This window comes from Pleurodeles waltl, chromosome 3_1 (genome assembly GCF_031143425.1).
Source record: "Pleurodeles waltl isolate 20211129_DDA chromosome 3_1, aPleWal1.hap1.20221129, whole genome shotgun sequence".
Lineage (NCBI taxonomy): Eukaryota > Metazoa > Chordata > Amphibia > Caudata > Salamandridae > Pleurodeles > Pleurodeles waltl.
The window spans coordinates 567,672,661-567,699,002 of NC_090440.1; the positions used below are offsets into that span (position 1 = coordinate 567,672,661).

A 26,342-nucleotide genomic window follows, 5' to 3' on the forward strand; every position below is an offset into this window, starting at 1 on the left:
GGCATCCCTTCAAATAGCAGACTCTGGCAGCAGTCAGCTCGCAACTATGCTTCTGCCGAAATGTTATTCACAGCTGAAGGTTTCAGATTTTTCCTGCGGGGTACAAAAAGATAAGTATGACATTTGATGGTGAACATCTGTTTGGGCAAGGGGTTACTGATGCCCTGAAATGCAGTCAAGAAGACACAAACTGCAAAACTGATGGGAAGCAGATAGTTAAGTTTCTTCACTCATAGTCTGCATGCAGCTATTAGGCCAGCAACAATTTGCTACACTGCCATACCAACAAGTCTATCAAACGAACTATGGTCAATGATACTCCACTTTGTGGCCACAAAATAACGTCTCAGCCTTCATTTTTTTGGGGCAAAAGCTCAGAACTAGACCACAGAAATATATACAGGCCCTTCAGGTTTTGACCAGTCTGACGCTAAAACTGCAACCCTTTTGGGGAGAGGAAGCTGTGATTCTTTCACTTTCAGTGGCAACTCAAACAACTGAATATTGCAACAGATTTGCATAGATACGGAAAAGCCACAAACATAGAGGCGCTCCTATCGGACTCTCCAGTTGATGCAACTAAAGGCTGTACTGTGGTATACAGCCATGAAGGATGTTCTGCCACAGAAAAGGGTGTACTCTGTGTACTTTCTTCATAGAAAAGAACCAGATATGTTGGCCCTTAGAAGACCTGTGGTCACAGATATATCTATGATTTTACAAGCAGATTTAAAATAACAATTTAGCTGGATGTCAAGTCACTGCTGGAAAAGTAATTCACTTGCCACATTAGTCAAATTAACCCTTTTTCCTTAATGGGCTTAAAGTATGTGTGTTTATATATCAGGTGCACCTCAAACACAATACATTTGCTTTTTTGTGGCAAACAGCCATAATCAAAAGCCTTGGTGAACCTTTTGGTATAAAGTCTGTAGTTTGGGCCTTAGTTGAGTTACAAAACAAAATAACCTTGACAGTGAATGAAATTGTGGTCCACCACTATAGGCTCTGAAACAGTAGATAGACACAAGATACTTTTTGGCATGACTGCATCATGCATTTACTTTTTTGTCACCTGTAAGACTGTTGGTAAATGAATCACTGGCAGTGGGTAAATCTAGGGTTAGTAACACAAGGCATGCAAAGCTGTCTACACAAGTAAATAGACATTCTATTATTGGCAGGCTGATCTTTCACAGATCCACTACCAAAGGCTATTACATCTGTTAAGTTTGTAATAGCTTGGGGAGCGCTCAGGATTCTACTTTCAAGTGGTAATCACACAAGCTGTTGACATACTTCAATATCTTGAATCTGAGAAACATTGTTTTTGTACCGTAATTCTTTTCTGGATTAACATGCTGTGCATTATTCTGCCATTTAGTAGTTGGTGCCAAGTCCATGCCCTCCCTGGACACTTCCATGAGTGGTCACCATCTTCAGATTCTATTTTTTCCACCGCTGGGTCGGTCTGGAAACATTGCTGAAGGCTCTTCAAGCACTGAAAAAAGAATGATCTCTCGAGAGTTTTTCGAGAGTTAAGGAAAGGAAAGATTGTATTTGGAGAGAAGCGCACAAAGTTACACCAGGTAATGCCCAGTTAGGGGTCCCCCTGCTCTCGGCGAGATGGAAAATAAACCATCTCCATTCTGCCCAAGATGCCACCACACGTTCACACAGAAGTATGGCCACGTTACGTGTAACTTCTTTCTTCCATTAAACCTCTGAATTGACTCCTGTGTAATGTTTAAATCGAAGACTCTGTAGGTGAGAGAAAACGAGGCAGGCAGGCACATCATGCCATGCAGGGCCAGAAGGAGACCCCCATTCCACGGAGACTGGGGTGAGGAGGACGACGGTGTCTCCGCAGTGGCTGAAGGGGAGGGTTCGGACTTCAAGAAGAGGGTCATCGACGTCCACAAAAAAAAATCTTTAGGCGCTGAAAGAAAAAAATTATCAGGCAACACCGAACAAGCATGCAGGGGTGAGTCTCGTTCATCAGACACTAAATCGGTCAAAGCTGTCTTGGCGTCGCAGATTTCGCAGACTGAGAGCAAGCACAAGTCGAAAGATTCCCTTGGTCCCGTTTAAAGGATACCGCAGGCGGCTCCACTTTGCAGACTACCAGGAGAAAATAAGCCGTTTAACGAGCGAGACCTCAACAAGGGAGGTTCAAGGTCTAAGAGAAATTCGTCCCCCTACCGCCCCCAAACCTTGCTCAAAGCCAAAGATTAGTCTGCAGAAATTGAACAAAAGAAAAGGCTTCTTGAGGCCAAAATTGCTGCAATTCTTCTGAAGAAGAAAGAGTTCAACGATTCTCTGAAAATGTATAGAACTACTCAGAAAGCCTCAGCAGAGCATGCAGCGGGGATGAAAGGTGTTGAAGAACTTGAACCACCTACAACACCTGAACATCTGGAAGAGGAAGAACAAGGCATCCTCTTCCAGGAATAGGAACACGTAGAATCACAAGGTATGTTCCAGAACACAGAAGGGTCGGAGTACCTCAAGCTAAAGTGGCAAGATCTCAAAGCAGACTCACCATAGGAGGGAGTTGACCCCATCCCTCCAGGCCTTCAAGCCCAAAAACATCGGAATGTACACCTAAATCATAAAAAGGGCTGCAATTAAGTACAACGTTCAGGTGAAAAAGGAGAAAGTGCAATGTTGCTTTTTATTAGAGACTTTGCTTCCCTTACAAAGCAAAACACAATACCTCTCTATGTTGCCAATTATATGGGACCAGGGAAGAGTGTCCTTAAAAGAACTAGCAACATGCAGGTGCATAACACCAAGGGCCGAAAATAAATATAAGCACTCCTCCTTACATCAGAGGCATGGTACCTGCAGACTTCATTATTGCTGCAAAAAGAATAGTTGATGGAATGTAGAACAAATCCAACATTTACCTCCAGTCACAGATCTGGGTTTAATCCATCAGTTTTCTTTGCCATTCCAGTTTGGACCCAGCCAACTGCAAATCAGTCTTGACCCTGTTCCCCATGGGAGCAGTCCAGTCCGAAATGCCAAACCAGGTCGTCCAAGGACCAGAAACAAGCATCCTCGGACTGGTTTCAGGGTATGGGGTCTTCAGCCAGGCTAGCTTGAATCTGGTGGCATAGTGAGCACGGCGCTCACGTCTGGGTTGGGGTGACAAATGCAAAAAGAACAGTTGATGGATGGAATGTAGAACAAATCAAACATTCACCCCCAGTCACAGATCTGGGTTTAATCCATCAGTTTTTTTGCTCACCATGCCATTCCAGTTTGGACCCAGCCATATGCAAATCAGTCTTAACCCTGTTCCCCATGGGAACAGTCAAGCCTGAACTGCCAAACCAGGTCCTCCCTGGACCAGAAGCAACCTCACTGTACCACTGGATTCAAGCTAGCCTGGATGATGAAGGGTGACACCCTGAAACCAGTCCCAGGATGCTTGTTTCCGGTCCAAGGTGGACCTGGCTTGGCAGTTCGGGCTGGATTGTTCTCATGAGGAACAGGGTCAAGACTGATTTGCATATGGCAGGGTCCAAACTGGGGTGGCATGGTGAGCAAAAGAAGAATGGATTAAACCCAGATCTGACTGGGGGTGAGTGTTTGCATTGTTAAGTACTCCATCATCTTTTTGTGTTGCTAAAGGATTCCATTATTGCGGAAACTGAAAGAAAAAACTGATATTCCCATAACATCGGGTCCGCGTCCAGACCAGGAGAGCAATATCATGTTCAGTGGTGCATTGCTAACTCTAATGTGCTGCTAAACAGATATTCCTATCAGCACTGGGAGGAGATGGCAGAGCTCATGAAACACCTCCCAAGCAATACTGCAAAAGAGCAGCATCCCTCGCAGAGGAGGGAAAAACATAGAAAATACCTGTCTGAAATCAGCCCTGAAGATGCATCATGCAGACAGATGATGGCAAGGACCACCCTAGGAAGACACACTGGCTGTTAGTCTGGATTCAAAAGCAAGGTCAACAAATTTTATCAAAACCCCCCCCTTAATGGGGAACAATTGTTTGGAAGTTCGGTGGATGTCTCTTTGCAACAATTAAAGGAGGACAATGAGACTGCAAAATCCATGGGGGCCTTGCAGTTCAGGGGTAATCCAATAAGAGGCACCACACCTACAAGAAAACACATGGTAGGGGGAGGGAATTTTCAATGTACAACCTTGCTTCAGGCATGCATATCTCTAGCCAGTCACAAGGTCAGGCACAGCAGTGGCAATTCAAATCTACATCACAGCAATCCTTTTGAGGAAGAGCAAGATGGAGACCGCAGCCACAAAGAGGAGCAGCAACTCCAGCCAGTAAGTGACTACACACACACACACACCACACACCAACCACCACCCCCCCCCTCTCTCTCTCTCTCTCTCTCTGTGGGAGGGATAATTAAGGTTTTCTTTTGAGAGTGGAAGAAAATTACAACAAACAAATGGATATAAAACATTTTACGATTTGGCTATTGCATAGAACTAAATACGTTCCCACCAAAGAGGGGACCAAAGAAAGTGAGCCATACAGAAGAGTAAAATATCAGATTATCAAAGGAAGTGCAAGAACTACTTCAAAATAATGCAATCAAAAGAGTACCCAAGCATATCATCAATCTGGGGGACTACTCAGCATACTTCCTAATACCAAAACAAGACTGATCTCTTCGTCCAATTCTAGGTTTCAGATGTTTAAACAAATTCATAAAGGCTCTAAAATTCAAAATGTCCACTCTATAGGAGATCATACTACAATTGCAAAAATGAGGTTTTATGGCAGCAATGGATCTAAAAGATGCATATCCCCATATCCCAATGAAGAATAAGCACAAAAACGACTTGTGCTTTGTGGTAATCGGAGAAGGTTTTCAGTTCAATGAGCTCAAATTCGGAATCATATCAGCACTGTTGTGTAGCCATTTTAGTTATAGCTTCATGCACATTATTTTAACATACTAGTCCTGCTGAAGTGCACTTTAACCTAGATATCTTTTATTCGGCTTTGCTTTTTTATTGTTACAGTAGCCACTTTTACGGTCTTGTTTATCTCTATCTGACTGTTTTTGCATAGGCCAGCACTCTGTTCTCAAACAAGACATTCTTGCTCACTCTGTGCTTCTTCCAAGGCTGCAGTAAGATAGGTTGCCGGTGAACGTGGTACAAGTTTAGCCTCCGACATTCATAGAAAATACACATCCTTAGGTAGGGACATTTTTTCAGAACATCAGCTGTTTTACTATAAAAAACACTTCCCTGTCCCTTACACGTTAGAGGGAGATTTCAGCCATTGAACCACAACTGTATGCTGATTGCCGAATGGTTTGCTACAGCTGTTTTGCAGATTTCAGGCCTTGGCTCAGGTATGGGGGATGATGTTTTCTCAGGGATACCTGAAGGGCAGAATTAAAGCTTAACACGCTGTCCTCTATCATAGCTTAGGTAGGAATTAGTCTGTTGACTCTCTGTACAATATGGTAGCATTATTTTTATGTTTTACTCTCCTTGTCACAATATTAATCTTGTCATGCTGTATCGTCCTGGTTATTGCAATCCACGCTTTGCTATCTAAGATGCAGTCGCTTTATTAAAGCATTATAGAAATATATATAGTGCCTCTGTTTGTCATTGTGTATGTGAGACTAATGTAACTGAGAGAAACGGATGAGACCTGAGTGACCACGGCTTCCCTGAGAAACCAGTTATGTCATGTGCTCGGCTGCCTAATCATCCCTGCCCTTGGGTAGAAATGCGGCACTGCTAGTTAGCCGGAGCAGAACCCTGATTGGAGCGACAGGTGTCGCCTGTAGTGGGTTAGACTCAGTCTCCCACACCGCAGGCGATTCTGCCACTCGAAATCCAGTAGTCTCATTAGAATAATGAGAGCCTACGCGACAGAACCAAGACTGTTCACAAAGTGTTTGGCAGCAGTGGAAGCACATTTAAGTAGACTGGGCATACACGTTTAACTCTATTTAGACTGGTTAATAAAAGCAGAGTCACAACTCAAATGCACATAGACATAGTAAAATTGTCACTCACACGGGAACAAGAAAAGATGTTCTTCGGAGCGGGAGTCAGTTCACTTGAGGGGAACATATACCCTTTTGAGAAAAGAATAGTCTTTACTACAAGAAACTCACTTGTACCAGAATGTTAATTCTCTAGGACTGTGGGGAAGATGCTGGGAAAAGTGGCATCTTGCACACCTCTCTTACCGCATGCAAGACTAACCAGGGATGGGTTAAGAATCAGTGGTCACAAGCCACAGGGAGGTGGGAAGATGTAGTGGTTGTGAGGCAGGAAGAGATGAAATTGTGGAACGAGACAACTATAGCAATTGGAAAAACATTTTCAGGCCAAACTCTCATGGTAGCCATGACCACAGATGCCTTGCATATGGGAAGACGCAAAATCAGAGAACTTTGGAGAGATTATGAATCAGTACAGTATATCAGTGTGTTAGAACTAAAGACATTTGTTCCTAGCCTTAACCCCTTCTGTGCCGCGGACGTAGTGGTTACGTCCTGCGGCACAGTGCTGCTGTGCCTAGGACGTAACCACTACGTCCTCGGCACACAGCCCAGAGGGAGCGCTCTCGCTCCCTCTGTGTGCTTCCCGCCACCCCCCCCCCAAAGTCAGGGATGGAAGGGGAAGCCCTTCCCCTCCCACCCCCAACCCCCCCTGTGACGTCAGCGCGCGCTGATTAGTCACAGGGTCTCCCCCATCGCAGAGCTTCCAGCACGATTGAAAGAGAAATGCTTCTGCATTTCTCTTTCAATCCCATGGGGGAGGCCCCGAGAGGCTTCAAAGGGAAGGAAATGTATTTCCTTCCCTTTGAAGTCTCTCACAGGGTTTCAAAAGCCGGATTGCTTGCAATCCGGCTTTGAAACCCCACTAGACACCAGGGATTTTTTTTTTTTTGAATGAAACTGTCAAAAGGGAGCGACCCCTTGGGCAAGGGTCGCTCCCAGGGGGGGCATTTTTTTAGGAAGGCCTTTTCTGCCCCGGCCATTATTAGGCCGATCTGCCCCCAGGGGGGGCAGAAACCTCTAGGCACCAGGGAGCATTTTTTTTATATATTTTTTTTGTGTGATGTTTTCTTTTTTTTTTAGGTGGGGAGCGACCCCTTAGGCAAGGGTCGCTCCCCTAGGGGGCAAATTAGATTTAGGCCATTTCTGCCCCCCTTGGGGGCAGATTGGCCTATTTTGATGAGGCCAATCTGCCCCCAAGGGGGGCAGAAACCATTAGTCGCCAGGGAGTTGTTTTTTTTTGCGTGAATTTCACGCAAGGGGAGCGACCCCTTAGGCAAGGGTCGCTCCCTGGGGTGGGGGGGGGGGGGGGGGGTTATTTTAGGCCATTTCTGCCCCACCTGGGGTGTTAGATCAGCCTATTTTGATTCGGCTCATCTGCCCCCAAGGGGGGCAGAAACCACTAGGCACCAGGGATTTTTTTGTTTTACAGATGGGGAGCGACCCCTTGGACAAGGGTCGCTCCCCTGGAGGGGCAAAATGTATTTAGGCCATTTCTGCCCGCTTTGGGGGCAGATCGGCCGATTTTAGGTCAATCTGCCCCCAAGGGGGGCAGAAACCACTAGGCACCAGGGATCTTTTTTTTTTGCGCCGTCACGCAAGGGGAGCGACCTTGTAGGCAAGGGTCGCTCCCTGGGGGGGGCAAAATTATTTTAGGCCATCTCTGCCTATTGGTATTAGGACGATCTACCTCCAGGGGGGGCAGAAACCTCTAGGCGCCAGGCAAATTTTTTTTTTTTTTTTTTTTTTTTTTTTTTAGAGATGGGGAGCGACCCATCAGACAAGGGTCGCTCCCCTGGGGGGCAAATTGTATTTAGACCATTTCTGCCCCCCTTGGGGGCAGATTGGTCGATTTTAGGTCAATCTGCCCCAAGGGGGCAGAAACCACTAGCCACCGGGGATTTGTTTTTTGGCGCCACTGTCACGCAGGGGGAGCGACCCCGTAGGCAAGGGTCGCTCCCGGGGAGGGGGGGGGTGGTGGAGGTTCCTGGGGGCAAATTTATTTTAGGCCATTTCTGCCCACCCTGGGGGCAGATCGGCCTATTATTAGGCCGATCTGCCCCCAGGGTGGGTAGAAACCTGTAGGCGGCAGGGCATTTTTTTTGTTTTGTTTTTGTTTTTGGTTTTTTAGAGATGGGGAGCGACCCATCAGACAAGGGTCGCTCCCCTGGGGGGCAAACTGTGTTTAGACCATTTCTGCCCCCCTTGGGGGCAGATTGGTCGATTTTAGGTCAATCTGCCACAAGGGGGCAGAAACCACTAGGCACCGGGGATTTGTTTTTTGGCACCAATGTCACGCAGGGGGAGCGACCCCGTAGGCAAGGGCCGCTCCTGGGCAGGGGGGGGTGAAATTTATTTTAGGGCATCCCCCCCCCCCCCCCCCCCCCCCCCCCGGGCCGGCTGAGCTAGAGGCCAAAATCCACAGGTAGGCACTTTGCAAAAAACACCTCTGTTTTCTGTGAAAAAATATGTTGTGTTCACGTTGTGTTTTGGGCCATTTCCTTTCGTGGGCGCTAGGCCTACCCACACAAGTGAGGTACCATTTTTATGGGGAGACTTAGAGGAACGCTGGGTGGAAGGAAATTTGTGTCTCCTCTCAGATTCCAGAACTTTCTGTCACCGAAATGAGAGGAAAAAGTGTTTTTTGAGCCAAATTTTGAGGTTTGCAAAGGATTCTGGGTAACGGAACCTGGTCAGAGCCCCGCAAATCACCCCATCTTGGATTCCCCTAGGTCTCTAGTTTTCAAAAATGCGCTGGTTTGCTAGGTTTCCCCAGGTACCGGCTGAGCTAGAGGCCAAAATCCACAGGTAGGCACGGTTTTCTATGAAAAAATTTGATGTGTCCACGTTGTGTTTTGGGCCATTTCCTGTCGCGAGCGCTAGGCCTACCCACACAAGTGAGGTATCATTTTTATCGGGAGACGTGGGGGAACGCTGGGTGGAAGGAAATTTGTGGCTCCTCTCAGATTCCAGAACTTTCTGCCACAGAAATGTGAGGAACATGTGTTTTTTTTTTTAGCCAAATTTTGAGGTTTGCAAAGGATTCTGGGTAACAGAACCTGGTCCGAGCCACACAAGTCACCCCATCTTGGATTCCCCTAGGTCTCTAGTTTTCAGAAATGCACAGGTTTGGTAGGTTTCCCTAGGTGGCGGCTGAGCTACAGGCCAAAATCTACAGGTAGGCACTTTGCAAAAAACACCTCTGTTTTCCTTCAAAAATTTGGCTGTGTCCACGTTGCGCTTTGTGGCGTTTCCTGTCGCGGGCGCTAGGCCTACCCACACAAGTGAGGTATCATTTTTATCGGGAGATGTGGGGGAACGCTGGGTGGAAGGAAATTTGTGGCTCCTCTCAGATTCCAGAACTTTCTGCCACAGAAATGTGAGGAACATGTGTTTTTTTTTTTTGCCAAATTTTGAGGTTTGCAAAGGATTTTGGGTAACAGAACCTGGTCCGAGCCACACAAGTCACCCCATCTTGGATTCCCCTAGGTCTCTAGTTTTCAGAAATGCACAGGTTTGGTAGGTTTCCCTAGGTGGCGGCTGAGCTACAGGCCAAAATCTACAGGTAGGCACTTTGCAAAAAACAGGTCTGTTTTCTGTGATGTGTCCACGTTGTGTTTTGGGGCATATCCTGTCGCGGGCGCTAGGCCTACCCACACAGGTGAGGTATCATTTTTATCGGGAGACTTGGGGGAACATAGAATAGCAAAACAAGTGTTATTGCCCCTTGTCTTTCTCTACATTGTTCCCTTCCAAATGTAAGACAGTGTGTAAAAAAGACGTCTGTTTGAGAAATGCCCTGTAATTCACATGCTAGTATGGGCACCCCGGAATTCAGACATGTGCAAATAACCACTGCTTCTCAACACCTTATCTTGTGCCCATTTTGGAAATACAAAGGTTTTCTTGATAGCTATTTTTTACTCTTTATATTTCAGCAAATGAATTGCTGTATACCCGGCATAGAATGAAAACCCACTGCAGGGTGCAGGTCATTTATTGGCTCTGGGTACCTAGAGTTCTTGATGAACCTACAAGCCCTATATATCCCCGCAACCAGAAGAGTCCAGCAGACGTAACGGTATATTGCTTTCGAAAATCTGACATTGCAGGAAAAAGTTACAGAGTAAAACTTAGAGAAAAATTGATGTTTTTTTCACCTCAATTTCAATATTTTTCTTTTTCAGTTGTTATTTTCTGTAGGAAACCCTTGTAGGATCTGCACAAATTACCCCTTGCTGAATTCAGAATTTTGTCTACTTTTCAGAAATGTTGCGGTTTCTGGGATCCAGCGTTGGTTTCATGCCCATTTCTGTCACTGACTGGAAGGAGGCTGAAAGCACAAACAATCATGAAAATGGGGTATGTCCCAGTAAAATGCCAAAATTGTGTTGAAAAATTGGGTTTTCTGATTCAAGTCTGCCTGTTCCTGAAAGCTAGGAAGCTGGTGATTTTATCACTGCAAACCCTTTGTTGATGCCCTTTTCAGGGAAAAAACCACAAGCCGCCTTCTGCAGCCCATTTTTCAATTTTTTTTTTAAAAAAACGAAATTTTCACTGTTTTTTGGCTAATTTCTTGGCCTCCTTCTGGGGAACCCACAAAGTCTGGGTACCTCTAGAATCCCTAGGATGTTGGAAAAAAAGGACGGAAATTTGGCGTGGGTAGCTTACGTGAACAAAAAGTTATGAGGGCCTAAGCGCGAACTGCTCCAAATAGCCAAAAAAAGGCTCGGCACAGGAGGGGGAAAAGGCCTGGCAGCGAAGGGGTTAAAAGTATTTCAGAAGCAGCTGTGGGAAAAATCATTGTTCATTCAGACAGACAACAAAACAACAATGTTCTGCCTCGACAGACGGGGGAACAAAGTCATTTGTACTATCAAAGCTAACACAAGGCGTGAGGGTGGGCCATTCAAAGCAAAAAAAATCAGAACAATACACCTACCAGGGAAGAACAATGTTCAAGCAGACAGAGTGAGCAGACAAGCATCCACAACACACAAATGGGAACTCAAAAACAGTGTTCTAACAGATTTTCAGTCAGTGGGCAACGCCAAATATCGATCTGTTTACAACACAGAACACAAAATGTCAACTCGTCTCATCCAGGCACCCACACTTTCTAGGCAATGCTCTGTCGATAGACTGGTCAGAGAAATTTTCTTACGCTTTTCCCCCCAGTTCCACTGTTACACAAGGTGATCAACAAGTGCAAACAATCTCCAGTGACATTGATTCTAATAGCGCCACAGTGGTTGAGATAGACCTGTTTTGTAGACCTAATAGAACTTGTACAGGACAATGTGCAGAAATTGCATGGCATTCAGAATCTACTTTCCTTGCAGGAGGGAAACGTTCTCATCTAAAACCAAAGATGCAGTGTCTAGCAGCTTGGCTCCCGAGGACATAGAATTTGGACACTTAAATCTACCAGGAAACACAATGGCAGCTCTCAGGGAAGCAAGAAGACCAACAACAAGAAAATGTTAATTAGCGAAGTGGAAAAGCTATTCAATTTGGTGCCAAACGCATTCTTTATTACAAGATAGTACGAAGGACACAACAGTCTTACATTACCTCACTCATCTGTTGGACAGCAAACTAAACTATGCTTCCTTGAAGGTACACTTAGCTGCTATAGTGGCCTATACAAGAGGCCATGTAGGAAGAAGTTTCTTCACAACTCCATTAATCAAAAGATTTCTGGGGGGTGCAACAGGGTAGTACAAGCCAAGGGTAGTACTGGCACCAAATTGCAACTTAGATTTAGTGTTAACACAACTAATGAGGAAACCCTTTGAACCTCTTTACAATAGTTCGGAGTGCTTTCGAAACAGTCTTTCTAGTAGCAGTGCCTTTGCTATGTAGAGTGCGTTACAAGCACTCGCAATACAGGAATCCATCCATGCAAATACATAAAGACAGAATTGTCATGAGGACAGACCAGCATTTCTTGCCAAAAGTCGTATCTTTTTTTTCCCACATCAGTCAATCCAGATACCAAGTTTCTTTCAAAATGCATAGACTCCAGCAGAAAGAGCACTGCTCACCTTAGACGCCTGAAGAGCAATAATGTATTACATGGAAAAGACTAGATCATTCACGAAAGTAAAACAACTCTGTGTTCTTTGCTGACAACAACAAAGGAAAACCAGTTAAAACGAGTACCATTGCTGGGTCGATTTAACAAACTATTCAAATGTGTCATGAAGCTGTAAGAGTACATTTCCAGACGAAACCATGGGCACACTCAACTCGTAAAAAAGGAGCAACAATAGCTTTTTAGGCAAAAATACGTTTACAGGATATTTGCAGAGCTCCTACTAAGGGATAGATTAGGCACCAAATGGTGGGACCGTCGAGGCCCCAAAAAAAAAAAACACAGAGGAAGAACTACTACTATACAAACAATTCTGGACCCAACCACTAGTTGGCGGAATAAAGCACAGCATGTGACTCTGTAACATTAGCCAAGCTGCAGAACTACTCCTACATATAAGAAACCATTAAGTTATGGCTCCTAGTGATACTGACGAAAAGGAAGCTTTATTTTTTTGGGGAGATTACATCATCCACATAATTGCTAACTCTGCATCCTGGCAGTCAGTAAGTGTTTTACATTTTTCATCCGATCTCTTCTGAAGCAACCAATGATGTCTCAGACTTTATGGCGTTGTGTTGCAACATTGGTATAGCACTTACAGCTATGTGGGTTGCTGAAGCACTTGCTATATGGGCAGCATGCTGTACTGTATAGGGTTGGGAGTTGTCTTTTTTAATGCAATGTGGGAAGAGTTTCCATGTTGCGAGTGATGACTACTGAAATACACTTATTGTGTTATTGGACGCAGCTCCTACCAGTGTGATGGCTGGAGAGGTATGAGAGGCAGGTGTGCAGTTTATGGTTTTCAGTAAACCAACAGCTTTGAGCAGATTGTTCGGTCAATTTACAGTATTTCTTAAGACCACAGTCCATTTAGTTGTCTACTGCAAGGGGTTGTCCCTTCTGAGATATTTTGTTTAAAAGTTTATTGCATACATTGGAGAGGGAAATGGTGTGGCGATGTGCTGAAATGGACTGCTTGTCAGTGTGAATCTTTTCTGTAGTGGTTGGGGTCCATAATCGGTGTATATGTGTTTGTGTGTGTGTGTGTGTGTATATATATGTGTGTTGCTATTGACATTAATTTGACCATTTATTATGCCCCTCCTTGTATGGCATCAGATGTACCCCCGGAAGTTCCTGTGCATGGTCACCATTGTCAGATTATTTTTCCTGCCACTGGATCTGGTAGTACACTTGTAAACTCTGAAGGCGTGAATGAATCGAAGCGGAGGATCTCGCAGTAAAACAATGAAACAACAAGCATAGGCAAACATTTAGGGAATGGGAGTGTCTTGAAGAAAGATAGGATTTTCAAGTTCATCCCTTAATGTGAGGACTTTGACCTATGGATCATATAATGAACACCTACGGTGGAGCATAGTACTCCCTTCAGATTCAGACCAAATTGCCACCACACGTTTGCCCAGAAAGACCGCCACAATGTCTGTAAGCATGATGTAACAAAAGGTCACAGCTAGGAGGGGTGCAGCACATGTGCAGAGTTTCTGCCCAAACCCTGAGGGTGAGAGAAGCAGAAATAGACACATATTGCAGTGACCCATTCATAGTACAAGCAACCCTCTGATAGATCAGAGGGCTGTCAAGTCACAGAGAACACAGAAATAGCACAAAGGAGAAGATCAGATGCTGAGGAGGTCGTCCAAGTCTAGAGGGAGAAGGCACTGAAGGTGCCAAAAGATAGAGGGTTGAGAAATTGCCAAGTTGCGCCCCATGGATACATCAGGGCCGAGATTATTGGAGGGTGCCCAGATCGAGAGAAAGCAGAAACTAAAAACACATTGGGTAAAGTCAAAAGACACTGTTGGCATACACTAGAACACTGGAACATAATCGAGTGTGGCAGAGTGAGAGAAACTAAAAGGACTTTGATGTCAAAAAGGAAAGCCTTGACTGCATTCTGTCAAAAAGAAAAGAATCCATCTCGAGGCACCGATGGAAGCACTCATAAGGAGTAAGAAGTAACCTTTCAAGATCTCCAAACCAGTCATCCCTAAATTGCATTACATTGCTATGGTCAACTCTCTGATTAAGAGGGCAGCTAATGCCTATGGAGTCCACTCGGAAGAGTAACAAATAGACTCCTGCTTACTCCTTGAAAGGCTGCTACCATTGTTTCCACTTTTCCTCAGCATCAGTGCAAGGGGCCTTCAAGGGACCTGTCTCAGTCAAATTAATGACACTCAAGGTAGAGAAGTAGCACAGGCATTCTTCTCAGACCCCATATACATTAAAGGCTATGCAGCACAGATTCCATCATTGTCACCACAGCATAAGAGGGCCAACACACCTTCTACCTCAGGGCCCCCTTCAGACAAGGACAGCAAGAGGATGGGGATGGTGGGATGCACAGAGAACAGGTTAGCCCTACACAGTGGCTCATAGGCAGCGCACTGTTCAACAGGCATCAATAACAACAAAGGGAGGACATGGAGTAATTTTTGGTAACTTTTCCCACAGCAATACAAGAAGGCAGCAAAGGCACTGATCAGGAGTGAATAGACCATCTCCAACACATGCCGTAAGTTGGCAATACATACAGTGCCTACGGCCAGCAGGCAGTTGTGCTCCACCACCACCCTAAGGAGATATAACTGCCTGAGGATATCCGGTTTTAAGCAGGAAGTGAAGGTGGTTATAATAAACATGCCTTTCATGGGTGAAAACCTCTTTTGGAATGCACTGGAAGAGTCACTGCAGAGAACAAGGAAAGAGAACAATACCGTAAACATGATGGGCCCCTTGCCGTTCAGGGGTAAGTTCTGAGGAAGAGCCAAACCAAGAAGGAAACCCAGCAGCTGAGGTTTGCAGTCTCATTCTCTATGCCACAGACCAGCACCCACCTGATATCTCTGCAGTGGCAATCTTCTACAACATGAAGGCAGCCAATTTGAGTAGGTGCCAGGGAGAAAGGCCACACCTTACTGGAGCTGGGACTAGCAAGCAGGTGGCTTGCCTGCGGGACCCCCTACTGATACACATCATCAGTTGGAGGCAGATTCAAAGAGTTGGAAAGGAGAGGAGGGCAATCCTCTACAACAAATGGACACTGAACTTCATATAAAAATGTCTGTTCTATAGAAGTGGTACGAAAGCCTTCCACAGACGTGGCAAATGCAAGAACCTGTAGCAAGTCGCTGCCCCAGAGAAAAAAGGCCAGTGTCTTCCTACGCAAACAAGGTTCCAGAAGAAGAAAAACATCCAGTGAATTCCTCGGTTAACTTCCTCATGCCCAAATCGGACAGCTCTCAGACCCATTCTTGAGTTGCATGTTTTGAACAATTTAATCAAGACAAAAAAAATGCAAGATGGCCACAAAGCCATTCACCAGCTGTGAAATGGGGATAAAAGACAACCATAGACCTCGAAACCTATTGCATGCAATTATAGATGAACAGACGAGGTACCTTTCCAGTTCACTGTTCTCTCTTTTGGGATAAAATCTGTGCTAAGCATTTTCACAAAATGCCTCTCATTGGGGGTAGTGCATTTGAGGATGCAAGGGATACCTGTCTGTCCTTACCAGGACAAATGGCTGGCAACGGCAAAGTCATTCATTTAGTGCCAGGACTGCCCAGGTACAGTGATGAAAACACTCCACAGATTAGGTTTTTGTTGAACCTAGAGAAATTATCCCCAGAAAAGGAAATTTTCTAGGGGCAAGACTAGAGGCCAAAGCATTCCTTGCTACAAAGAGGATCCCAGCGTAGACGGAGCAAGCTCACCTGAAGGAACAATCTCAGACAGCGGGAAAGTTATGGCCTTGATGGCATCATGCATACAACTAATCCCCATGCCAGACAACCAATTAAACCAATCAAAGAGTGGCTGCTATGTCACTGCTCACAGGTGACCCACAATTGGGAGAATCAAGTGGCTTTCAGAGGGTGCAGTCATAAAATCATTGGTGAAATACATGCAACCTCAAATTGGGCAGACCTTTTAAAAACAAAAAGAAGAAAAAAACTGCTGCGTCACAGCAGACATGGATGGGGCGCTCACATGGGTAGACCTATGGAGCTCATATGCAGCAGTGAAACATATATCTGTTGGAACTCAAGACCTTTTTCTTGGCCCTAAAGGCCTTTCAAACTTAGATCATGGGGAGAACGATTCAAATCCAAAAAGGTAACATGTCTGCTATGTTTTACCTCAACAAGCAGGGAGGTACAAGGTCACACGTGATTCAAAGTTAGGTGAGGTCCCACTAAGTAAATACAGTTTGTTTCGCAAAATCAGCTAGTCTTGAAACGTGTAGTATTCATTAAAAAGGCTGTAATCGATATCAATGTTGCTCCAAATCCAGTTTTAATTTTAGAGAGGTAAAACAACTCGCAGTGGAAATGTAGACAATCAGAAGTCCAGAAAGGTATATGAGAGCTAGGCCAGCCAATACGTGTTTCGCCCCACAGGCGCGTAGGCCAGGGCTTTCTCAAGGCATTCTAGTAAGTTGTGTTCTGGTAGCAAAAACAGTCAATAGTTTGAGCACTAGATCAACAAATAACCCGTTGATCAGTAGAATAATTCACTGGTAAGAGTCGCTGTCTGTCGCCAAGAAAAATGTTAGGAGAAAAGGCGTTATTTGTTGATCTAGTGCTCAAACTATTGGTTGTTTTTGCAACCAGAACATAACTTATTAGAATGCCTTGAGAAAGCCCTGGCCTACGCGCCTGTGGGGCGAAACACAAGAAGTCAAACAGGCTCCCTCCATGCATTGGAGCGAAAGCAGCACATAATGGATATGAGCTTCCAAGAATGGTCCACGCCGCAAATAGACATCTCCTCAACATAGGAGAATGCAACATGCCAAAGCTTCGCATCCAGGTACCCACAGCATTGGTTTCTGGGAAATGCCCCATCAATAAATTGGCCAGGAAAGTTTCTGTATACTTCCCCCAAATTCTGTTGATGCTACTAGCAATAAATGCAAACAACCACCTATGACTCTAATTCCGATAGCGCTTCAGTGGGCCATAAAGACCTGGTTCTCGAATATAGTGGAGATAACAAAGAATTGGTGGATCAGACTGCCAACCCATCAAGGCTTGTTGACCGTACAAAGTGGTCAGCTATACCGTCAAAACTGTCCACCTTTAACCTAGCAGCATGGTTTCTGAGAACCTAGAATTTAGGCACTTAATAGTACTTCATAGATTTATTAAAGTTCTAAAATACATCAGAAGGCCTACCACTCATATGTGTTACACTGTAAAATGGGACATATTTCATTAATTGGTGTAAAGGGGAAGGATCTAGGGACAGCTGGACAAGGGATACTGCTATTGTCTGGTACTCACCCACCTTCTAGATGAGGACCTATCCTATACCTCTCTAAAGGTACACCTGTCTGCTACAGCAGCATGCACAAGGTGCACCCTAAGAAGTTGTTTCTTAAGCATACCAGTAATCAATTGATTCCTAGAAGTAGAGAGTCTTGCCCTACCAAGACGAGCCTCCACACCAATTGGGAACCTCAACCTGATACTAACACATTTGATGAAGTCACCATTTTAGCTTGTGCATAAAGAGAACTCTTTCTTAACACTCAAAACAGTCTTCGATCACCATCACGTCTGTGAAGAGTTAGTGAACAGCAAGTGCTTACAATGCAAGAACCTTACTTCCAGCTGCATGATGATAGTGTGGTGATGAGGACAAAAACGCAGTTTTTTTTTCTCTCAAAGGTCATTTCACATTTCCGTCTTAATTAAACTATAAAGCTACAAACCTTTTACTAGAAACCAAAATCACGACCATAAAGGGCCCTTCACAGGATGTCAAAAGAGCCGTCATGATATTACCTTCAGGAAAAGTGACAAGTCAGGAAAGAGAGCCAATTTTTTTTATCGCCTTTGCTCCAGTGTGCCGGTCACTATCGCAAGATTGCTAGTTTAGACAATGAAGACCCGGTACAAGACAGTGGAACTAGTGCTGGGAGAAAAACCAAGGACCTTTCTTAACATTATTTTGTAGCTATTCAAGCTAACAGAGGTACAAGTGGGACAACTGTTCCTAAAACACCTGTTTGCAAATGCACATTCATTTTAACCCAGCAACAAACAATACCACTACAAAATCTGTGCACAACATCTGACTCCAGAAAATGTTCATGCTGCAAATTGAATTTGTCACTTAACTCTAATAGATTTCCAGATTGAGCAATTTTCTAGCTTCATCTATGAGCCTCTCTTAAAATGAGTTAAATTGCAACAGAGGTCAGAGGAATATGTACAAAACAAAGGGAAGCCCAGAACCATGGATCGTTCGTCAAGGGACAAAAAAGAATCTGAGGTTGGCTGAAACACATAGCTGTTATTGGGGCATATATCTGAAGGCATAGCACCAAATGGCCACCTAGATGACACCCATAAAAACAAAAGAGAAAGAACTGACACACAATTCGGGACAGAAACTCCAAATGGCCAAATGATGACTTGCAGCATTTAAATCTAAAAATGTCTTCAAATTGCAACACTACTCCTATAGGTAACCATTTTGTTAGTATCCTCCCAAATCAGATTGTCCTAGTGAGGTGTATAGAGGTGATCCTAGTATGCAGCTAGTTTGGACCTGCAGCAGTGGACTAAAAATCCTCATTTGGCTAGCTACATATGACAGATGTCTTAAGTTATTTCATCCCTTTTCATTTGGAGAAGAGTGATTTATTGCTCTGGACGGGTACTGTACTTGGGTGATGGAAATGACCCGGATCTGATAGCAGTTCAGTCTTATGTTGGTGTAAGGGGCCAGGCAGCATATTAGAATAGTTATGCAACCTGGGTAATTGCATTGGCCTATCTCACTTGATAGTATTATGGTGTTAGTATTAGTATGGGCCAAGTGTGTTATATATGAATTGACATTACTTTATAATGTCCAAGATCAGTGTTCGTCAGCCCGTCATAAGTTAGCTGGCCTTTATAAAAGTAGAAGGCACACTGTTGAGCTAATACCCCTGCTTCAATTTATTTACAATTCCCCAAAGCTTTTGCCATTGTCTGGATTAAACTTTAAGTCCTGTAAGAGTTTCACCTCCATTGTATTTCAACTTGAACCATTAACTTTCCACCCTTTACACACATATGTTAACCTGTATGGAAAGAGTGGTACAGTAACAGTTGTCTGACTGAATCATATTTACGTTCTATGTCCTGCTCCATTGCCATTACGGCTAGGGTCACCTTATAGAAATACAGTGAAGAAAAGCCTCTTACCTATTGCATGGTCTCATTCTTCCAACTTTGTCCTACATTTTACGGTATTCCGCCTTCAGCAGTCCATGGCTTTGCTGTGCCCATCTAGGCAATAAAAAAATAAAAAAATTACAAAAAGGGAGGGGGGGGGGAGGGCGCACCTACCCGGTAAAGATCTTCTCTCTCGCATTGCCTCACAGCTCTGAAGCGTGAGGAAATAGGAAACTGCACAAGTCAATCCTGACGCTGGTTTCATGCTGGTAAACAGCATGAAACTAGTGTCTGGATTGGTGGGAGTGGGCTATCTCAGTGGTCATCAGAGAACTGGAGGCCTGTGCCTTCTCTAACTCAGCTGTCTTAGGACAACTAGGTTAGAGATGTTTAAAGTGCACATGTGTGGCTGGCCGTCGCAAGAAGTTCTGGCCAAAAGGACATGCACACTTTAAACATGTTCACAGCTCCCTGCTGCCACTTGGCAGCAATTACCATGCCCCGTCCTGACACTTTGTTTAGGACGGGGTATTGAAAAATGAAATGCTAATCAAGTTATCAAGTTCATTACCTTTTTTTTTTCTTTTTTTTTTTCTCTCTGTTATGGGGGCATTTTGTTGGCTTAGCGACGCTCTTCTGCCCACGTGGAAGGGCTTCCCCTGGTAGATACTGTGGCTTTCCTCCAAAGGAGGGGTGATCTCTGAGGATGCTGAATCATCCTACTCACAGGTAACCCTCGGCCCGACTGCTCAAAACTGGAGCACCCGGGTCAGCTGCCAGAATTGGAAGCGGAGTATGTACCAGGCCTGCCAGTACTGAGAGTTCGAGCAATAGGCACTTCGGGCCGGAGATAGCTTAGCAGCCGTCACCTCACCAAGCTGGCACTGCACCGCCACTTAGAGGAGAACGCTAAAAGGGTGCAAGGCGCACTGGTACTGGCCATCCTTGCTTGAAAATGATGTGAGACACGCGGAGGGAGAAACTCCTGACGGTTGTTCTAACTCCGGGGTAACAGACTGAAGATGAGTGCAGGGTGTATATGCTGACAGTGGTGACAGTGTACAAGGCAAGGCCTAATGATCACAGGGGCTTGGAGATTATGAGGTGCAGAGGATGGCTGCATATGGTGTTGAGCAACATTACATACAACTCCTCACTGCCCTATAATCCCTCCCCCCAACCCCGCTTCCTTCCCCGGATTGCCCTCACTTTAATACATTCTACACAACACCTATTAGTGCCTAAGAACTCGACACCGAGGCTGCAGCAACTATTGCTGTGAAACATTCATAAAAACTCAGAAGTCCTGTGTGCACTACCATCGTTGATTTGCACACCGGTTATAAGGTTCGTGCCATGGCCTGAAAGGCTGATGAACACTGGCTATGTGAATTGTGGAAAGTGTGGCAGCTAAGCGCTTCTACCCTAGAAACGGCTGACCTCGTCATGAACCTTAAAATGAACCTAATCACAGTGTGTGTTAGGTGGCTGGGTAACACAAGCAGATGTTCCCAAATTTTAGCATACGTCACTCAACATAACATAGTTGTGGCTTAGGGAGAATGCTGCAAATATTTCCCACAATCAGTATACTATAAGGGGGTGGCAGTACTGATTAATCACTTCACAAAATTCATGCATATTAATACAGTAGCAGATGCGGGAGGCAGGTATGTCATAGTGTGAGGTGCGATGGAGAGAACACTCATCACTAATAAATTCCTATGCACCTAACATTGACTGCCCAGTGTTTTTCCCCATGTCAATTCACAATGTCTGTCATTAGATACTCACATTCTAATTTATGCAGGGGATCATAACCTTGGCGTGACCCCAGAGATAAATTGTATTAATGGCAAAGCTAGGCAACAAAATGAGGCAAAGGAATTAGTTGGGTATTATGACATACAGTGAACTGGTGGATAGTGCGACAGAGAGCCTCTTGTTCAAGAAGGTTTACACTTTTCATTCCAAGGGCCATGACTCCTCCTATCTAGATTTCTGGATGGGCTGCAAGGATGTTGTTGATTGGACTAAGTCTATTAAACACGTTCCCAGAACACTATCCAACCACTCTCCTGTGGTGCAGTCGCTGGCTTATTCCAGTGACTAGCAGCCTCAACATATCTGATGGTTACACCCTTCAAATTTGCTACTGTGTCTTTAGAAAGGAGATGGGGATGCTACTCAGTTCTGCATTTCCATGACCAAAGGCCCTGTCAACACTGTGTCCACATTGTGGGAAGCCTACAAATTAGTGATTCAAGGGGAACACATATCTAAGTGAAATGGTGTCCTTTAGCTTTCGAGGCTAGTATTATTGAGCTAATAAAAGCTAAGCACAAATAGTTCAAAGATCTGGCTGAACGGGATGTTCATTATGGTAGTAAATATTGAATTGAAAGCAAGTACGGTGAGGAGGAACACCCGTAATGCACGCTGGCCTCGTGCATCAGACCAAAATGGACGGCCAACAATGTGATCAAGATAGTGACTGAGTGATGCACGACTCCGCTGAAATCCTGGAGGCTTTTGTGAAATTTTATACCAAGTGGTTTGGCTTGCGCACATCAGAATTAACTAGTGATATCTAAAAATAGCTAGACTGTGCTATTTCAGCATGGTGGGAGCTTGAACAGCAAAGCCCTCTCTTTGTCAATCAGTTGCAGCTGAAGAAATTCAGAGTCAATAAACAATTAAAAAACATCAGTGACCTAGGTAGCGATGGCCTCCCTGTAGAAGTTTGAGCACAATTGAAGTCAGTTCCTCCGCATATCCTTTTCAAAGTATATGTGGAAGCATACCATAAAGTTAGACTGCCACAGACTACGCGGGAGGCTTTGGACTGCCCGAACGCCAGACAAACCTCCTGAGCTATGCATATCATCTTGCCCGTTATCCCTGATAAATGTGGACAGTTTAAATTAATGAAAATTCTGGCTGTTGGACTACTGTCTCTAATGCCTGCATTGATTAAACCAGAACAAGCAAATTTCATCTTACGAAGGTCCACTGCAATTTATTTAAGAAACCTGATTTCTCTTACTCATCCAGTGAATCCTGATATGGATATGGATGTGGTGGCAACCTTTTCAAATGTGGAAAAAACATTCAACTCTATTGAATGGTCTTTTTTTTTTTAATTTTAGAGAATAGGGGTTGGGAGAGCTTTTCTATACTAAATTAATTAATTTACAGTAAATGTTGGTTTTTCTGAGCCAGTGACCTTATGAGAGGAACCTGCCAGGAATGCCCACTGTTCCCACTCCCACTCCTGCTTGCTTTGGGGTTGGGGCCATTAGCGTGTATCTTTTATAATCATCATGGACGAGGATACAATTGCTGAGACGTGGCCTGCATATATATATGTTCGATGGCATGTGTAGCTGCAGATACACATGCTGTGCACAGTCCGCCGTCTGGTGTTGGGCTCTGAGTATTACAAGTTGTTTTTCTTCGAAGAAGTCTTTTCGAGTCACGAGACCGAGGGACTCCTCCCACTTCGATTCCATTGCGCATGGGCGTCGACTCCATCTTAGATTGTTTTTTTTTTTCCGCCATCGGGTTCGGACGTGTTCCTTTTCGCTCCGTGTTTCGGGTCGGAAAGTTAGTTAGAATCTCGGAAAAAAACGTCGGTATTGTTTGCGTTCGGTATCTGGTTAGTTCGAAATTCGGTGTCGATTTGTTCTAAGAGCTCCGGTGGCCCTTCGGGGTTTTTTCTATCCCCCGTCGGGGCCTGGTCGGCCCGGCCACGTGCGACTTCAAGGCTCATGGAACGGACCACATTCCGTTTCTGCCCAAAATGCCATCACAAGTATCCGTATACGGATCACCATCTGGTCTGTAACTTGTGCTTGTCCTCCGAGCACAAGGAGGATACTTGTGAAGCCTGTCGAGCGTTTCGGTCGAGGAAGACGCTGAGAGACCGAAGAGCCAGGAGACTACAAATGGCGTCCACGCCGACAGGTCAAGATCGTTTCGAGGAGGAAGAAGAAACTTTCTCTGTTCGCGAGTCGGATTCGGAAGAACTCGACGCCGAAGAAACAACCAAAACCGTGAGTAAGACGTCAAAAATCAAAACTCACGAGAAGTCTACAAAAGCCCAGGGGACGCCACCGCCAACAGGCCATGGCTTAACCCGAAAAATAGGTGACCCATCCAAGGCACCGAAAAAGGGCATGCTGGTGTCGAAGTCATCCTACTCCGGTCGAGATACCGCCACACAGCAACCTCGGAGCCGAGACAGCGGCTCCGAGAAACTTCGGCACAGAGACAGCGGCAGCGAAGAATTTCGGCACCGAGACATCACGCCGAAAACAAAGAAGGTTTCTTCGGAGCCTAAAAAGACTTCCGAAAAGGTTTCGGTTCCGAAACAGCCAGCCTCGGAGCCGAAAACTAGTTCCTATACAGAGGAACAAGGATTAACCTCCCAATTACATAGATTTGGAGAGGAGCTTCAAGCTGTAGAACCTGACTACACACAAAGAAGGCTTCATATTCATGAGGACACAGGGAAGATAACCACTCTTCCTCCAATCAAAATAAAAAGGAAACTTGCCTTTCAACAAAAGGACAAGCAACCACAGGCAAAGGTGGCAAGGAAAACAACCCCACCACCGTCTCCACCACCATCAATACATGCATCACCAGCAACAACTCCACCACTGATGCACTCACCAGCTCATACCACAATGAGTCAGGATGATCCCGATGCATGGGACCTCTACGATGCTCCAGTGTCTGACAATAGCCCAGACTCTTATCCTACAAAACCGTCACCACCTGAGGACAGTACATCCTATACACAGGTGGTCGCAAGGGCAGCCGAGTTTCACAATGTCTCCTTACATTCGGAACCAATTGAGGATGACTTTCTCTTTAACACCCTATCCTCCACCCATAGCCAGTATCAATGCCTTCCCATGCTCCCAGGAATGCTAAGACATTCAAAACAAATTTTTCAGGATCCAGTTGAAGGCAGAGCCATAACTCCGAGGGTGGAGAAAAAATATAAGCCACCGCCCACAGATCCAATATATATTACAACACAACTAACACCAGACTCAGTAGTTGTGGGTGCAGCTCGTAAGAGAGCCAACTCTCATACCTCAGGCGACGCACCACCTCCAGACAAGGAGAGCCGCAAATTTGATGCTGCGGGAAAAAGGGTTGCAGCACAAGCAGCAAATCAGTGGCGTATTGCCAATTCACAAGCACTTTTGGCAAGATACGACAGGGCTCATTGGGATGAAATGCAACATTTCATTGAACACTTACCCAAGGAGTTCCAAAAAAGAGCGCAACAGGTGGTGGAAGAGGGACAAAGTATCTCAAATAATCAGATACGGTCTTCCATGGATGCAGCAGATACAGCTTCAAGGACAATAAACACTGCAGTCACAATACGAAGGCACGCATGGCTGCGCACTTCTGGGTTCAAACCGGAAATCCAGCAGGCTGTGCTCAATATGCTGTTTAATGAACAGCAATTGTTTGGGCCGGAGGTAGACACTGCCATCGAAAAACTCAAAAAGGACACCGATACAGCCAAAGCCATGGGCGCACTCTACTCCCCGCAGAGCAGAGGCACATTTCGGAAAACACCTTTTAGGGGAGGGTTTCGAGGTCAACCCACAGAAACCACAACCTCACAAACAAGGCCTACCTACCAGGGTCAATATCAGAGGGGAGGTTTTCGGGGGCAATTTAGAGGGGGCCAATTCCCAAAAAATAGAGGAAAATTCCAAGGCCCCAAAACCCCTCAAAATAAGCAGTGGCTCACAAGTCACACAACCCCATCACATAACACCTGTGGGGGGAAGACTAAGCCAATTTTACAAACTTTGGGAGGAACTAACAACAGACACTTGGGTCTTAGCAATTATCCAGCATGGTTATTGCATAGAATTTCGGCAATTCCCTCCAAACGTCCCACCGAAAACACACAATATGTCAAAACAACATATAGATCTTCTAGGACTAGAAGTTCAAGCATTGCTACAAAAGGACGCAATAGAATTAGTACCAATTCAACAAAAAAACACAGGAGTTTACTCACTGTACTTTCTAATACCCAAAAAAGACAAAACTCTGAGACCAATACTAGATCTCAGAACACTAAATACCTACATAAAATCAGACCACTTTCACATGGTCACATTACAAGACGTAATCCCACTGCTCAAACAGCAAGACTACATGACAACATTAGATCTAAAAGATGCGTATTTCCATATACCAATACATCCTTCACACAGGAAATACTTAAGGTTCGTATTCCAAGGAATACATTACCAATTCAAAGTGTTGCCATTCGGAATAACAACTGCGCCAAGAGTTTTTACAAAATGCCTGGCAGTAGTAGCTGCACATATCAGAAGGCAGCAAATACATGTGTTCCCGTACTTAGACGACTGGTTAATCAAAACCAACACGCTAAAACAGTGTTCACAGCACACAAAATATGTCATACAAACCCTTCACAGGCTAGGTTTCTCCATCAACTACGCGAAGTCACACCTTTTGCCGTGTCAAACGCAGCAATACTTAGGAGCGACAATCAACACAACAAAAGGGATTGCCACTCCAAGTCCACAACGGGTTCAAACATTTCACAAAGTAATACAGGCCATGTATCCAACACAAAAGATACAAGTCAGAATGGTAATGAAACTACTAGGCATGATGTCTTCATGCATAGCCATTGTCCCAAACGCAAGATTGCACATGCGACCCTTACAACAGTGCCTAGCATCACAATGGTCACAAGCACAGGGTCAACTTCTAGATCTGGTGTTGATAGACCGCCAAACATACATCTCGCTTCTATGGTGGAACAGTACAAATTTAAACCGAGGGCGGCCTTTCCAAGACCCAGTGCCACAATACGTCATAACAACAGATGCTTCCATGACAGGGTGGGGAGCACACCTCAATCAACACAGCATCCAAGGACAATGGGACGTACATCAGAGACAGTTTCACATAAATCACTTGGAAATGGTAGCAGTA

The 26,342-nt window shown here is 44.9% G+C and overlaps 1 protein-coding gene across 6 annotated transcripts in view; it reads left to right on the plus strand.

Moving 5' to 3' along the window:
• ZFAND6 (zinc finger AN1-type containing 6) overlaps positions 1 to 26,342 on the plus strand; it is a 136,468-nt gene that overhangs the window by 98,315 nt on the left and 11,811 nt on the right. The gene's annotated exons all lie outside the window — the stretch shown is intronic.